The 17,263-nt window shown below is 34.9% G+C and overlaps 1 non-coding gene across 1 annotated transcript; it reads left to right on the top strand.

Annotated features, from left to right (window-relative positions):
* Positions 1 to 3,387: 3,387 nt before the first annotated feature.
* LOC132372276 (U6 spliceosomal RNA) lies at positions 3,388 to 3,494 on the top strand. Its single transcript, XR_009505144.1, has one exon. It is a non-coding gene; the product is annotated as a U6 spliceosomal RNA (small nuclear RNA).
* Positions 3,495 to 17,263: the final 13,769 nt, after the last annotated feature.

The raw sequence follows: 17,263 nt of genomic DNA, 5'->3' as shown, positions 1-17,263 counted from the left end.
AGTGTTACCTTTTCTCCACACCCTCTCCAGCATCTATTGTTTGCAGACGTTTTGATGATGTGACTGCATACTTCTGAGTAAAAACAATCTGAAAATATCCCAACACATATATATTAATAAATGATATACATTTACTACTGTATTAATGCACTATGCAGTATGAATAAAACATTCATAAAATAGGAATTAGGAATAAAATAATTATTAAACAACATTTTAATGTACTTTTTACTTTTTCATTGGAAGTATACCATTAACTATCTTTGATTTGACTCCATATTTCACATAGTCTTGAAAATTTTGGTTACTTTTATATGATTCCTTGACATATCTGATGAGATCATCATTGATTTTACTTCATGATTTGCAGTTCAAAGGGTTTACACTTGGGGAAGTTATGTCAGCTCTGCTACCTTTTTTGTATTTCATTTGTGTTTGTATTAGTGCTATAATCTTCAAAATCAGCTTTAAGGAAATAATTTAATGGTCAATTTACTTTAGATATACATAAAAGTTGGAATACTGTATTCCTGTCATGAGCAAGTAGGGTTTAAGGACCCTACTTTAAAGACCAATGTCCTAGAATTTTATTTACCATCTGCAGTTAAGGACTATATTATGAGATTTTAAAGATTTTCTCCCTCAGGAGACTTGTTGAGAATATGGGAATTCCCAGGTCCTCACTACCATAGATTTGATTCAATAGATCCTGGGTGGACCCCATGATGTGCATTTTTAAAATATTCATGAAGTGATTCTGAAATACACTTGAAATTGAGAAGTAGAATATATGGATTCTAGAACTGTCTATGCACTTATTTTGGAAATTCTCCTCTATACTTCTTAATCATGATTAATTGTACAACTGTAAGTAATTCTGTGTCCACGTTCACATCTCAAGGGGTATACAGCTTAGAAGGACACATCCTCTGTAGATCCAGGCTTTCGTGGTGAAGAGCCCTAGGGGAAAGAGGATGTAGTAGTAGCTGCCAGAGGAAAAGACGGTAGCTTGCTCTATAGAGCCCAGAGAGAAAAAGAAAAGGAGCCCTTTGGGGCATGAAGAGGTTTCTACTACTGAATAGCAGAATGGGTCATGAGGGATTCTTGGCCAACGATCTCAATGAATTAGAGCTCAGAATGGACACTGGTCATATTTTATTCATGTTTGTATTTCAAGTACTTTACCCATACTTAGTACACGTTGGTTCATGAATACAGGATGAAGGATATTCTTACTTGCTCAGCAATATATTACCAATTCTATAGTTATTCTCTATCATATAATAATTATATGGAAGTTCAGTTAATTTCATAGATCCAATATATCTAGTAAAAGTAATTAGATAGTTAGATGAAAATATCTATTTTTAAATAAGATTCCTAATAGAAGTATACAGAGTCATAATACATGCATCCACACATAGGTATGTACTCACAAGAAAGCTATTCCAGATGGTAGAAGTCTTTCAATGATGTGAGTAGGATAAAAATATATCCATATCATTGGAGAGATAGTAATACTGGTGGAATATTTGCATAATTCTGTAATTAGGCATGCAAAGTATTTCCTATTACACCTAGCGTGTGGTTTAACTGTCTCAAAGGAAATTTGTAAAAGAAAAGTAATTACTGTAAAATACTTTAAATTATATATTATTAATACAGAAATAAAAAACACACTTAAAGTCTCCCACAACTGGCTCATAGGATTTTTTCATCAATATTATCTCAATTTTGTCAATAGGAAATTCCAAGTCATCAAGGCTTAAATATGTTATCTGCTATGTCATTAGCAAATTATCAGTAATCTCCCTCTCAAATATATTTGTTTGCTTCTAAATTTAAAGATAAAAACAGTACTTGTAAAAGAAAATTACTTAATGTCATCTTATTCTTTCAGGTGCTATATTCTTTACATTAACAACTAGTCATATACCCTAGATGTTCTGAGTCAGATCTGGACACCATGTGTTGTGGCCATGTACCTAAACAATTCACTCTTTTAGTGACACTTAGCTTTCTTGGCTATATCAACAAGTCAGCTTAGAAACATTTCAATAAAAATTACATGTGGGTGGCAGAGTTTCAGGGTCAATTTTTTTTCTCTCCGGTCAAAGTTCTATTCATAAATTTACATTCAGTTTATCATTATGTTATTTCTGGCCACACGTCTCCCAAAGAGAAACAAAAAAAATGTTTATCGGCACCTAGTCTTTCCTCATTTTGATTCACGCTTGTTGAATGGCTCAAGTCAGTCATATATTATCGGAAGAAAAAAAATGGTTTCTGATTCAAAAAGCCTGAGATTTTATCTCAGTTCTGCACACTGGTTACTGTGTAACTTGGAGCAACTCATTTAACCTCTCTGGGTTTTAGCTTTCTTGTGTGTAAAATTAAGATAACAATAATACCTGCCTTATCTGCATTGTCTTATACTTAGAAGGAATTAAAAAGATAGTGGAGATATATATGGGCTTTGTAACATTTAAAGGAGACTAGAAATTTAAAATTAATGTTTTACTTTTGCCTGATAAAGAGACAGTGCAGTTTGAAAGACAACTATTGAGATGGTGTTGACACAGAATGAAAGGAGCTCTTTCCTTCTTTGATCCAAGTAGAGCGATCACTTAAACTCAGGGTACAATCAGTTGGTTCAGGTCAGAGGGGCCAAGACCCGATTATGGAGAATCATGTTGCACAAACTGTAGGACAAAGATTTCAACAGAAAACTGGGTCAAAGTGGTGAATAAGTCAGAGCAGCAAACTACACTTCTTTTTTAAAATAAATGTCAGGGTCAGGCAGAAAAGTGATGGGAGAGTCCAGAGGGCCTTTGGCCTCAGATCTTTTCAAGAAGACCTACACTTCAATATCATGACCCCAGCAGGGAAATAGTCAAAACTAGCATGGATTCCATTTAACCATCATTTAGAAGAAATGATGAGTCCTTGTCTAAACTGTCCATTAATTAACCAGGCAGTTTCATCTTGGACAAAAGATGCCCATGTTAGGAAGAGAAGAAAATATTAGTAAAAAGCAACTCAATAAAGAATATGAATAAAATGCAAATTAAATGAAAAAGGAGGTAAAATAGAAATGCAGATAACACTCTGTTGCTTGAAGTAGAAACTGCATCATTTTAATGGTTAAGACGCCAACGTACCCTCACATTACAGCTGAGAAAAACAAGCCTTGAGAGGAATAGATCATATGCCAAAGTCCACATACTGACCAGGATTTGAAAACTTCTGTCTGTTGTCAAACCTTGTGTTCTTGAATTCTACATCATACTATCCAAGATGGTTGTCAAGATGGTCTCATTCGGTGATCACCAATGATAGTTTATGATGTTTGGTGTTCTCAAAATATAAGTAAATATAAAACAGATAGTGCTCGCTTCGGCAGCACATATACTAAAATTGGAACGATACAGAGAAGATTAGCATGGCCCCTGCGCAAGGAAGACACGCAAATTCGTGAAGCGTTCCATATTTTTTTCTCTAATAATTAGTGACGAAAACAAAAAAAAACAAAAAAAACAGATAGCTAAGCGTGTAACAGCTCAATTCCTCATATTATGTCACATGAAACATATACACAACACATACAAACGTCTCATGTAAAATGTCAAGTAATGCTATAGGTATCTTAGGAAAAAGCAGGAGGGAAAATCTATATTAAAATAAACTTAGAAATCAGTGTTATGAATAACACAAAAAAAGTAAAGAAATAAAAGCGCTGACTTAAATGTCAAATTCCCTTTTTACAATAAACCACATTCTATAAAGTTTCAACCTGGATTTTTTTTTTTATGCCCCTCAAATTCATCACATGTAGGTTAATAGCCATCAAGCAAGTCTTTCCTGAAGGCATGAAACAGAGGCAAACAAATATAATCATTGCAGATAATAAAACTGCTAAGGTTGCAGTGAGGTTTAGAAATCCCCAGTCAAATTTAGCTGTCCATTCTCAAGATGTGTACATTTCTAGTCCAATTATCCTAATGTGTGTTCTCATTTATAGGCTACACACCCTTAAAACTAAAAAGAAACTGAAAGTCGTTATCTCTCAAATTTATTTTGCTACCACTTTCACCCCCTGAGAAGCTAAACATTTTCTTGTGTTTATCCTTTCGACAGTGAGTTGACCTTTCATTTAAACTAAGCTCTTTTCTAAGTAGCTAGAGATAAAATTGGAATTTTGTATTTAAATTTCAAATTACTTTAATGGAGAAAAATTACCTAAGGTGGGTGTTTGGAGATAGGTAGAAATTAACCATTCCAACGCAATGCCTGTATTAATAAATAGTCTCTCCTCGCCCCCCTTTCTCCTTCCCCCCGCCCCACACAGACACATGCACACACACACACACAGGCTGACTAATAACTAAAAGTTAAATTGACCTGTCATTTTCCCTTTTTTTCTTTTCCACTGACTTCTTTTGAAAGATAAATTCAGTTGATTCACTTTTCTGTGTATGGAGCATCTGAGCAGTTGTAAAGACATGGGTAGAATTAATTGATGCTTTCAAAGCTGAATTTGAGAAAATGTTTATCTTCCCACCCTTGAGTAGTCGTGACATAAGTAGCCCTCCTCTCTGCTTCACGGAAGGGAAGGACTTGCCTTGCACTGCATTTTGGTCTCCAGAGGAGCTCCTGCACTAGGAGAACATCATCAGTGAGGAATGTGACCCTAGCCTAGGGGCTGGGAGCTAACTATAAATTTGTACTTCTGCTGCCTCTGCCATGCTGTTCAGGGAAAATTTCCTAATACTACAGTGATAAGTGAGAAAAGGGCTGGTGCAAATGTCATGGCCTCTTAAAAATTATTTATGGGTCAACAGATTTTGGCCTAACTTCTTTTTTTTTTTTTTTTTTTTTTTTTTAAATTTATTTATTTATGGCTGTGTTGGGTCTTCGTTTCTGTGCGAGGGCTTTCTCTAGTTGTGGCAAGTGGGGGCCACTCTTCATTGCGGTGCGCGGGCCTCTCACTATCGCGGCCTCTCTTGTTGCGGAGCACAGGCTCCAGACGCGCAGGCTCAGTAACTGTGGCTCAAGGGGCCTAGTTGCTCCGCGGCATGTGGGATCTTCCCAGACCAGGGCTCGAACCCGTGTCCCCTGCATTGGCAGGCAGATTCTCAACCACTGCGCCACCAGGGAAGCCCTGGCCTAACTTCTTGATAGCACTTGATAGGGGAAGCTATGCCCTTTACTTCAGAAGCACACTAATGGCCTGGCTTTTCATTTCCATAAAAACCACACAAATTGGACCGTTTAAAAATTGCTGAATATTAGAGCTTAAAGGGATAACTTGACCTTTATTTTTACTTTATAGGTGAAGGAACTGAAGTCCAGAAAATTTAAGTAACTTTTCTAAATACCTGCAGTCATCCAGAGGTAGACGAAACCCTGGAATCCTGGTAGGTGAGTGGTGCTGTGTTCTTTACTCTATAGCACAATTCTTCTTCTCAGAGAAATGCTAGGTCACTTTGTAACTTAGAGTACATGGCTTCATGTTTTAGTGGAAATAGGGAGTGGGAATGTTAGAGCTGAAAGAATCAATAAGTATACAGTTCATCTACTGGAATTTCTTCTTTTGCGGTTAAGAAAACTGAGGCCCAGAAAACTTGCATAAAGCAGCAGCAAAGTTGCCTAAAGTGATGGATGTAGAAGGAGAATATGCACATTTTAACTAATCCCATATTAGCTATATCATTGTTTAGTAGATTATTTTGTTCACACATGAACAAAAACTCAGTCATACCTATGCTCATCCCTTCTCCTCTTTGTTCCAGTACTCTACCTTTTTCCCTGCCTCAAATCATTATTTGAGTATTATGGAGAACTGTATTTGTTAGTGTAATGGCGATTTCTTAAATAACCCCCAAATTCCCATGTCTTAACACAATTAATTATGGCTCACATATCAATCAGCTGGATACAGTTGTTCCCAGTCAGTGGGCAATTTTATTCTGTGTGGATATTTAGGGAATCAGACTTCTCTCTTGTGGCTCCTTCATCCCCTGAAGTCTGGAATCCTGTGCATCCACCTGGTAGAAAAGAAAGGGAAAGGGAAGATGACACACCTCTTTTAAATGCTTTGGTCCATAATAAGCACACCTCAATTCTTTTGTGCTTCATTAAGACAAACTAACTTACATCCCCTTCCATGTGCAAGGAGGATGGGACTGAAATTTTCAGTGATAACTCTGCATGGTTAATGGAAGGACCCAGATTTCTATAGACAGCTATCCATTTCTAGTGAAATAGTACATAAGTAAAGTGCTTCAATATTCTCGAGTTTTAGCTTTGCCTACTAATGAGTCATTCCAAATTTCGCTTCCTAAAGAACACATAGTAGACTTTGGGCTCATATTCAGGCTTTGGACCTTATAAGATAAATTTTCTAAAACAGTTCTGCTTGCTATGATTTTTGTTTCAGTATAACAGGAACATGAATGAAATGAAATTCATTATTTTATGTTAAAACTAATCAATCTCTACCTATAACTAGCAATTCACATGATGGACCTCTCATTATACCACAGACAACTGTTATATTTGACTAGTTTCCATAAAGACTCAGTCATGTCTTACTAAATACACAAATTCACATTTTCACTAGAGCATAATAAAAAGGACCCCTCCAACTAATAAATGTAGAACATGAGTTTCTATATTTCCCCAACCTGAAGAGCGAATGACCTTTATGCAAGGCATCTGTCTCTTTTTTAAACATCATAGAAATGATGGAATTGGGCTGATTTTGTTTATTGCCACTTTCATACGTAATGCTGCACCAGGGGTAGGTTGGTCATCATCAGTAGCAGAAGCAGCAACACCTGCATTTGTGTCTGAATCTGCATAAGTCAAACTACTGTCGGTAATAGAGAAGGGAAGTTGAAAAAGCCTCTTGTAACCTCTGCAGATGGGGGTGGGGTAGGTCGTAAAAGCTTGCAGTAGTTGAACTGTAGTATCACAAATAGTGGAGCAATCTCATCCTAACATTACGGTAGGGGTAAGGGTAACACTTCACAAGTAGACCTCATGGTTCCGTGCTAGAGAGCTGCACAGCGTCCTACCAGAAAATTTTGTGAGTGTAGTCCATGATAGGAAGAAGTGTTTGCAAAACTGATCTTATCATAATCCAAAAGTAGTAATTCAGGAGAATGTTTATTTCCGTAAAAATTCAAAGAGATACAGTATACTTTAGAGAAAATAACTCTTTAAATCTCAGCTGATGTTTATTGACTGTTTTCCAAATTTAGAGCAAAAAAAAGAATGTAAACAGTACTAATATTGCCTTCATCTGTTTAGGCAGCTTAGTACTCTGGATCAACATAAAGAGGATATAGCTGCCTCTCGTGAAGTCACACTCCTTGGTTTGTAAGCTACTGCAGCATCCTTAACTCCTCTTAATAATATGTTACTGTTTATAACACAAACACCTACACCAGTTTATAGAAATGAAATGGTATAGTAGCTACTAGTCTTGAAATTCTCTGTGCTTACAAGGAACATTAAAGTAAAAGACTATTTTCCTGTAGTTTGTAATCACCTTCCTACTTAGTAATCATTACATTAATTTTTCAAATTAATCTACTTGATCACACAAAGTAAATTTAGAAATAAAGGTAGTTAGTCTAATTAACTGTGTTTCAAATTGAACTACCTAGGTAGAATAACGTTTTTCTAGCAATCAGAATTTTTTTTTTTAATTTATTTTATTTATTTATTTATGGCTGTGTTGGGTCCTCGTCTCTGCGCGAGGGCTCTCTCCAGTTGCGGCAAGCGGGGGCCACTCTTCATCGCGGTGCGTGGGCCTCTCACCACCGCGGCCTCACTTTGTTGCGGACCGCAGGCTCCAGGCGCGCAGGCTCAGCAACTGTGGCTCACGGGCCCAGCTGCTCTGCGGCATGTGGGATCTTCCCAGACCAGGTCTCGAACCCGTGTCCCCTGCACTGGCAGGCAGACTCTCAACCACTACGCCACCAGGGAAGCCCAATCAGAATTTTTTATGCTAGAAATCAGGACATAATTTTATTTCCTTGGTTTTAATACAGTGGCTAAAGAGAGATACTGATTTTCTAAATCATCCACTGTGTCAAGCTAATACACTCCACAGTTTCTGGGGCAGAGAATTTTCATATGTGCTCAGAGATAAAGTTTCTCCCTTTATTAACTGAATTTTCTTATTTTTAAAGGTCAAATTCAAAGATTTGCTTTGTGCAAAGTTTAATTTTAATGTTTTCCAAGGCTTAAATCACTCAGGTTTTAACTTGAGGTGTTCCAGGATGTTTTTTCAGGTGCCTTTTGGATAATTATAAATAAGAAGAGATGGGACATATGTGCTCAGCTAGAAAGGATATTAAGGTATTGATATACTATCTTCATTTCAAGGGAAGAAATGAAATTTTCTCTTTGAGCCTGGAACAAGATAGAGTTAATAAATATTTGTTGAAGGAATGGAGAAAAAAATGGACAAAAGAATAATTTGGGGGAAAACAATAAAAATAAAACCAGTTGAAACTCCAGTACATAATGGTATTTTAATCTATAACCAATCAGGCCTTTCTCTTTGTGCAAATGCACATAAATATATTAATTTTTTAATATAAAAATGAATACTGCTGTATACTAGGTTTTCACTCAAAAACATATAAAACAATTATTTCCTAATATCTACTTCAAATTGTTTTAAAAACTATATAATATTCCACTTTATGACTGTAAAATAATTATTCTTCCAATTCTGTATTGTAGGACATCAGGTGGTTTCCATTTTTAAATTCATATATAACATAGTTATCTTTATTACCACAGTTAAAAATTGTATGTGTTCTGATTTTTTTAGGAAATTTTCCTTAAGGTAAATTCTTGAAATTGATGATTCAGAAGACATCTTGTAGCTCTCAAAGGCTTTTTCAATTATTTCTTAATTGAAGAAGAACATTATGATGTGGCACTCTGTTATAGTTTTTTATATGTAGAAATAGCCATGTTCAAGTGGCCCAAAAGGAAGAATGACGTCACTAACTAATATATGGAATTAATCCCCCATCAGGTTACTCCATCAATAATACCCACTTTACTAACGGGGACACTGTAGTTTCCCACTCTGTTAATTTCTGATTTGTTTGAATGTTTAATATTCATTAAAAAAATAAGGGCTTCCCTGGTGGTACAGTGGTTAAGAATCCTCCTGCCTATGCAGGAGACACAGGTTTGAGCCCTGGTTCGGGAAGAGCCCACATGCCTCAGAGCAACTAAGTCCATGCGCCACAACTACTGAGCCTGTGCTCTAGAGCCTGTGAGCCACAACTACTGAAGCCCGCGTGCCTTGAGCCCGTGCTCTGCAACAAGAGAAGCCACCACAATGGGAAGCATGAGCACCACAAAGAAGAGTAACCCTTGCTCGCTGCAACTATAGAAAGCCCGCGCACAGCAGCGAAGACTCAACGCAGCCAAAAATTAAAAAAACAAAGTAAATAAATTAAAAAAAAAAACAGTAACAAGAAAGTGATTTTCTAATTAGCAAATCATAGATTTTCATGCAAGTGCCCTAATACTACTTCATTGTAAAGGAAGTTTTATAATATTAAACATTCTATATATAATGATATTAACCACTATATATAATGATATTAAACATCATATATAAAGATATTAAATATCATGTATAATGATATTAAATATTATATATAACAATATTAAACAGTATATATATATATATATTTTGAGTTAGAATTTAAGGGAATTGAGGATTTCCTGGTGTTGAATTATTTAAGGGTCCTCTAACTGTCTTTCACCCTGCAATGCTAATAAATATTGACTGGAATAAAGCCAGCGAAACCAGTATTTCCTAAACACCAAGATGCCTATCCTCTATGGCAATATTTTTAAACCCATGCTTCATTTTGATAAATATGAAATCTTACTTCCTTTCTCCCTCACCACAAGATCCTATCCTTATCCACAAACATTTTGTCCAGCTTCATTTTGAGTAGTTCATATCGTGAAACAATATATTTGTTTCCTATTCCAAATAACAAAATTATATATTGGCTATGCATTTCAAACCACAGAATCTTTAGTGTTTCCTTTTTGAGAATCACTGCTCTTGATTTTCCAGTGGAAAAAGAGCAAGCTGTGTTCTTATGATTTGTGACTCTTCCTCTTTCCTTTTCTCCTTTCCCTTCCCCTTCCTCTTCCTCCTCCTGAATGGTTCATTCCTATAGCCTTTGGGGAAAGGTGGGGCAGGAGGGTAGTACAGTGAACAAGGTATGAGCTCACCTGGAGGTGCAGCCTGGTGAGGGATGTTGAGAGTCAAAGCAGAATGAGGCAGTCAACCTGCGAAGGGGTAGGGTGGCCTGGTGTGGGACATCCCCTGTGTAAGGATGGCTTGCTGTGGGGTTTCAGAGCCCAAGTAGGCTGAGATGTTTATACATGGGGTGAATTAGTATGGGATATTAAAACCCGAATAAGGTGAAGATAGTATTTATCCTAGTGCAAGAGTTGATAAACAAGGTGTCAACATAGGGGCTGGGTAGCTATGGTAATGAGAGGTCGGTTAGTATGCAGGATGAGTCGAATATGTTAATCAATTAAGAATAATGAGACCTCAGTTTCCCACTGTCAGAGAAGGAAGTTACAAATACGGAAAGAGAGAAAACTAGAATAAACCCTGTGATGTGATTGTAAGTGGGGCGTGAACTCATGGACCTCAATAACTGTGGATGTAGAAATGATTTCAAATGTAAATATATAATATGTGTATGTATAAATATAGTTATAGATATGGAAATTTATATAAGTGTAAGTATGTCAATATTAATGTAGTCAATATGTGGGCGCAAGTATTTATCTATATACATAAATTCTCATGGGGAGGGCCTTGGAGAAGTAAGCTGTCCAACATTTTCATAACATTGGAAATTGAAGTCTGATAAGGACTGTTTTAAATTTCTCATTTTCTTGTTTATCTGGGTAATTCTCATGGCTCCTTTAATAGCAGTCCAAGCATCACCCTTTCTGGAAGACTTCTTTGATATTCTCCAGACTGTCAGCTGTCTATTACCACGCTCCCTGGGCCTACTTCTATCAGAGCATTTCCTGCCCTGCCTACTGCATCCATGTACTCCTCTGATTCCACACCACTGTGTTCCTCCCTCAGTTACTTGCTCACAGAGTGCTAACATAGAACGGAGAAGCATTAGTGTTTGTTCAACACATATATGAAGTTGTATAGAAGAAAGAATAGAGTGCATTGCAGGGGAAAGAACACAAGCTTAGACACTCATGAAATCTTGGTTCACATCTTTATGCTAATTTCCCTGAGCTTGAGTTTCCTCATCTGTAAAGTTTCAATAATAATACTTCTCTCATCTTACTCCCAGTATGTGATTTTTATTGGGGGAATGATGTGGAAGTGTAGGGATATAATGAATAAATACATGAAATTTACTTCTAAAATGCTAAGTGTTGTATGAGTAATGTGTTCTATTCTATATGGATGCTGGAATAATAGCTTTCTTATCAAAAGACAGTCAATGAAATAGTGATCATTTGACTATAGATACATATTCATTTGAGGATTCTTCCTTTACACTACAGCTTTATTTTCATTTATTATTTCTCATATCTAGAAAAATCTCCCATTTCTTAGTTTTTAATAAATACTTTTTAAAAAAATTTTATTTATTTTATTTATTTGTTTTGGCTGCGTTGGGTCTTTGTTGCTACGTGCGGGCTTTCTCTAGTTGCGGTGAGCGGGGGTTACTCTTCGTTGTGGTGTGCGGGCTTCTCACTGCAGTGGCTTCTCTTGTTGCAGAGCACGGGCTCTAGGCGCACAGGCTTCAGTAGTTGTGGCACGTGGGCTCAGTAGTTGTGGCTCGTGGGCTCTGGAGTGCAGGCTCAGGAGTTGTGGTGCACAGGCTTAGTTGCTCTGCGGCACGTGGGATCTTCCCAGACCAGGGCTCGAACCCGTGTCCCCTGCATTGGCAGGTGGATTCTTAACCACTGCACCACCAGAGAAGCCCTAAACACTTTTGAGTATGAAGATTTTTATAAAAAGACAAACGTCTTCTGAGAAAGAAAATTAAACATATGTAGTGAATTACATTTCCTGAAACATGGATTTGTTTTTCTACCATTTATATTATCCTTATGTGTGTGTATATATATATATATATATGTACATATATATACATATTATATCTCCTTCTATATATGTATATCATTTATATAGTTTTTACTGAATTTGGCTATTAACAAATCATATCTAGCCAGACTGAAAGCTTAAAAGTTTTTCTGGATAACCATGAGCAAGTTTGATTTAGGTAATTATTCAATCTAATTGACAGAATAATTGTGACTACAACTTTAATTGTGTTCATCTCCTTGGGCTGCCATAGCAAAATACCACAGACTGGGTGGCTTAAACAAGAGAAAGATATTTTCTCACAGTCCTGGAGGCTAGAAGTCTGAGATCAAGGTGTTAGCTAGTTGGTGTCTGGTGTAGGCACTCTTTCTGACTTGTAGACAGCCACCTTCTTACTATGTCCTTACGTGCCCTTTCCTTGCTGTGCGCATGAGGAGAGAGAGCAAGTGAGCTCTCTGGTGTCTCTTCTTAGAAGGATGCTAATCCTACTGGAACAGGGCCACACCCTTATGACCACATTTAACCTTAATTACTTCCTTAGCAGCCCATCTCCAAATATAGCCACACTGTTGTTTGGATTTTTGATATACAAGTTTTGGTGGGGGACACAAACATTCAGTCCATAACAACAATATTAATAGGAATGCATTTCTTCTTTAGTTGTGTTTATTTTGTTAAATCTATCAGTTGCATAAATTTGCAGATATTGGATTGAGGAAATCTGATTTGCTGACACCTTTAATGAAATGTATTCTTTACAATCAATATTTATTAACAATTTTATTTCTAAAAAATTATCTTACTAATATACTCCAATAAGTTGCAATGATATATATATTCAAGGCTTTTCATTTCATCATTAAAATAATAAGAAAACACTAGAAGCAAATGAAAGGCCCATTTCAATGTGAATAATTATGTAAATTTTAACATATGAATATAGTGGAAAAATACATAGCTGTTTCAAGGAATGTAAGAGATCTACATTACTGATATGGACATATGGTTAATCTGTATTTTTATAGCAAACAATATGGTTGAGGAGAGTTATTTGTATAAAGAAAAGGATTATGTATATATAGTGGCAATACTAAATATATACAAGGAAATGTATGTAAATATAATATATTTCTTAGAAAGAGACTCTAGAATAAAGGAGGAGTTCAGTGGGAGACATTTTGCACTTTAGGCTATACTCTTCTTTAATTTTTAAATTATGTTTACCATGAGTATACATCATCTTTTGAATAATTTTTCAAAATATTTTCTATAACTGGTTAGGATCATTTTGTAGAAGGAGGTGGAAGCCAATGGGTCCCACAAAGCTTACTGTATTCAGCAGCTTACTTAGCTCTAACACAGAGACCTTGTATTAAACACATGTTTAATAGCTACAGTTTTTTTCAGGATTTTATGTTGACTTTGTCTGAAAGATATAACTGTGAAGTTATCCTAAGCATTGTGAACTAAAAAATTGTAAAAAAAAAAAAAAAAAGAGTGCTATTAAAGACAAAGAAAAACATCAGCAATTAATACATTTATGCTGCATCAACATTTATTTTGCAGCCAGGTATATCTTGAATTTTACTAGAGCATGGTGCATCTGCATATTTTAAGCTTTTGATGCTAGTATGCATTTCTACACAAGCAAAAGTGGATTTATGATTTTATCTAGAACACATAATCTCTTAAGATATTAACTATATTGCCTGGAAAGTTTCACTTGCTATACTCTATAAACACAATACAAATTCAAAAGTATACAAATAAGACTATAAAACTTCCACATTGTCCTAATTTTGATTTAAAAGCAGTAGAAATTTTTCTTGAATTACACTTATGGTTTCTCTTTCACCAATTTATCATTAAATTGTCAGAATCTTTGTTTAGCTCCTCCCATTCAAATTTCCATATTTTTCTACAAGTGCATAATTAATACATTTCTCTACAGTATTAAGTCTGTTTAAAATTTCATGGCTTTCATAGGCTTTATTCATTCTCTCTGCAGTAAATAGTCTTTACCAGCTTGGATTTATATGACAGTCTATTAAACATAATTTTTTTAAGAGGTGGGATCAAGAGTTCAGTTTCAAAAAATCCTAAGATATGGGCATTCCATCCTTCTTTTTTTAGGTTTGACAAATTAAAATGGCAACTTCATAATGCACATCAAATGGTAATAACTTGGAGTTTTTTCAGCTTCAATCCAGAGATAATTCAGTATCCTTATTTTTATAAAACTAGTTCACATTCTTATTAAATGACAAACATTTTATACTTGGTGACCTCTTTCTTTACTTAAATATAGAGTTAAACTATAAATGATATCAAATATTCTTTCAGTTTCTGTGGTTGTGGAAGGACCCCAGATAGCATATTTGCAGGTTTTGTGGTAGTTGTGGTAGTGAAAATGATTCTGAACTCCTAGTTTGCTTTGATGAAACGGTTACATGAAGGGAAAGGCAGTTTTCCAGTTTCAACACTGAAAGCCTAAGATACTGATTTTTTTTCCCTGTTCATATCCAAGAAAAGTCCTTGTATCATAAGCCAAAGATTTGCATCAAAGTAATTGCATTGTTTAAAGTGAAGGTTAAACATGGTCTCCTTTGTGGTATAGAAATTCTATAGATGGCAAGGGCAGATGTTTTCAAAGTACATGCCATGTGGCCTTTTATTGAGTTTATATTGTGGAAATTTATGGTACTGTAAAGATTTATCTAGACATCAGTGGATAAATGATGGCAAATGAAAAAACCTTGTGGTTCCTTATAAGGCATGTGCATGAAGCACAATGACCTTTGTGCTCTTTCAAATTATAATAAAATATAATCGTAAAAACAGTAATTGAGATACTTTTCTACAGCTTAGTTTTTGGAAAATTATATTGAGTTAATTGACTCTTTTTATCCTTTGTATTTCACTTTTTACTGCAAAGCATTTATCCTCTTGGAAAATATTTTAAAATTGTAAATGTTCTGTCTAGAAAGTATAGGAATTAGGGCTGAAACTGTTTGAACACAGTAAAAATATCCACATCATTATTGTTTGAAACACTGTCAATTTGTATGACATTTAATTTGAAATGTATGTAATATATGTAATGAATATATATAATGTAAAGCCTACAGATAAAAACTTGGTATTCTTTTAGTAGAAAACAAATATATGATGAATTTCATAAATTAGGGTTCTATTTACCACCTTGCTGTGAAGAAGTTTTAAAGTAAGACCTCATTATTTATAAGTGCAATTTCTCTCAGGTTCTTTGTGCAATAATACAAAAGTCTTTTATTTGCTTGTGATCAACAATATATTTTTCCAAGGCAAATTACATTAAAAACAAATATTAGCATTGGCAATAGATATATGAATCAAATATTTTATAAATTAAGATATTGTTCTTGCCTTCCTTTTCATACTAATCAAGTTGCCATAGAGACATAGGAAAACATGCATTTCTAATATTTGTTATTATAATATATGTAATTGGTCATAGACACAATGTTGTACTATACTTTTTATAAATTCTATACAGGAAAGCAACATGGATTTTCACTTAAAACTGTGACTTTTTTCTATGTACCTTTGAGTTTTTCTGGTCAAAAATTTGTTATGAAAAGTTAGTATGTATCCTGCATATTATAAATTTGTGTCTAATTAATTTCAGTATGTCCAGGGAAAATGAAGAAACACAATTATCCAGATATTTTTCTACACTAAATGTCAATTTTCTGAATGATGACTTTATTTTCATTTTTTAATCATATGATTGTCATCAACTAAGCAGTGCATATATTCAAAAATGGAACAAACCAGAGATATCTATATCCATATCTATATCTATATATACATATACATGTATAGACAGAGAGCAATTGAGAGAGAAGTTGGGGAGAAGGAGAAGAAGGGAGAGAAAGAGAAAAAGAGAGAGCCAGAGACAGACAGACATGTAAGATTTAACAAAAACCTACTGGTACACATCAGTATTTGCTTCCAGTGTAGGATCTGGAAATCTCATCAGATAACTGGTGTTGATGCCTTCCAGGCTGCAGAGTTGAAATTCTGTTCTTTCTTCATGAAATCTTTGGATTCTGTTATTTGCTTTGACCACCCACATGTCTTGGAAAATTGTTTTTCAAAAGGCCCTAGTGATAGTTTATTCTTCTGATCTTTAATTTTACCTCCTCTATTCTCCTTATTGGTTTTTTGTTTTTTTGTTTCTACCATTTTTGTGATTCCATTGTTTATGAGAGTGGAGATGAGAGAATTATGAGAAGGGTGAAGAGAGAGGAAGTCATATACCTACTTTGCAACTCATTGCTCTAGGTTAAGAGGCAAACGACAACAAACTAAACCTAGTAAGTGCCTTGTGACATATTTGTTTACAATGCTGTTAATTCTAGAGGACAACTGAGTTGTCCACTTTATACAAAGCCTTGCCTGGCACAGCGCATTGGCCCCAATATACTCTGTAGGTATTCCATAAAGTTAAAAAAAAGGAACCCCAGGAATCCCTGGAGGTTTCAATGTTTTTTCATTCAGTTTACTTCCTAAATAAAATAAAATCACAATTTATCAACTTTTCTCTGAAAACTGCATTTCCTATTTCCATTATATTTATTTCTTTTTGAATCTAAGCATTATTCACTATAAGAAAGAGGAGAGTTCAGTTATAAAATTGAGCCCTTCCATGTTTAACAAAAAGAAAATATGTGTCACCATAGTTTAGAAATCTTAAAATCAGATATAATCGGAAGCCTTCAGAAGATAAACATCTTTTAAAAAATATTGGTTTATGAGATAATCCTTTTGTCTTAGAATGATTTTGCCAACTATCATTTCACTGTCAGAGCACATGAAATACTTTAAAAAATATACCTAAAATGCTGCATTTTAAAATAAGTGTCTTGATTCATTGCTAATTTTTAAAATGTCCTCCAGTAACTATTTGATTCAATAAAATCATATAAAAATATTTTCCATATTCAAGAACATTCAATGCGAGTAGGATTTCTACCCCATTGGACCTTATACACAGTAAGTTATTTTTAATAAAATAATTATTTTTAATAAAAGCATTATTGCTAAACTCTAAATAGCACAGTT

Source organism: Balaenoptera ricei, chromosome 9 (assembly GCF_028023285.1).
Source record: "Balaenoptera ricei isolate mBalRic1 chromosome 9, mBalRic1.hap2, whole genome shotgun sequence".
NCBI lineage: Eukaryota > Metazoa > Chordata > Mammalia > Artiodactyla > Balaenopteridae > Balaenoptera > Balaenoptera ricei.
Note: the sequence above shows the minus strand (reverse complement) of the source record. Positions and strands in the feature narration are given on the sequence as shown.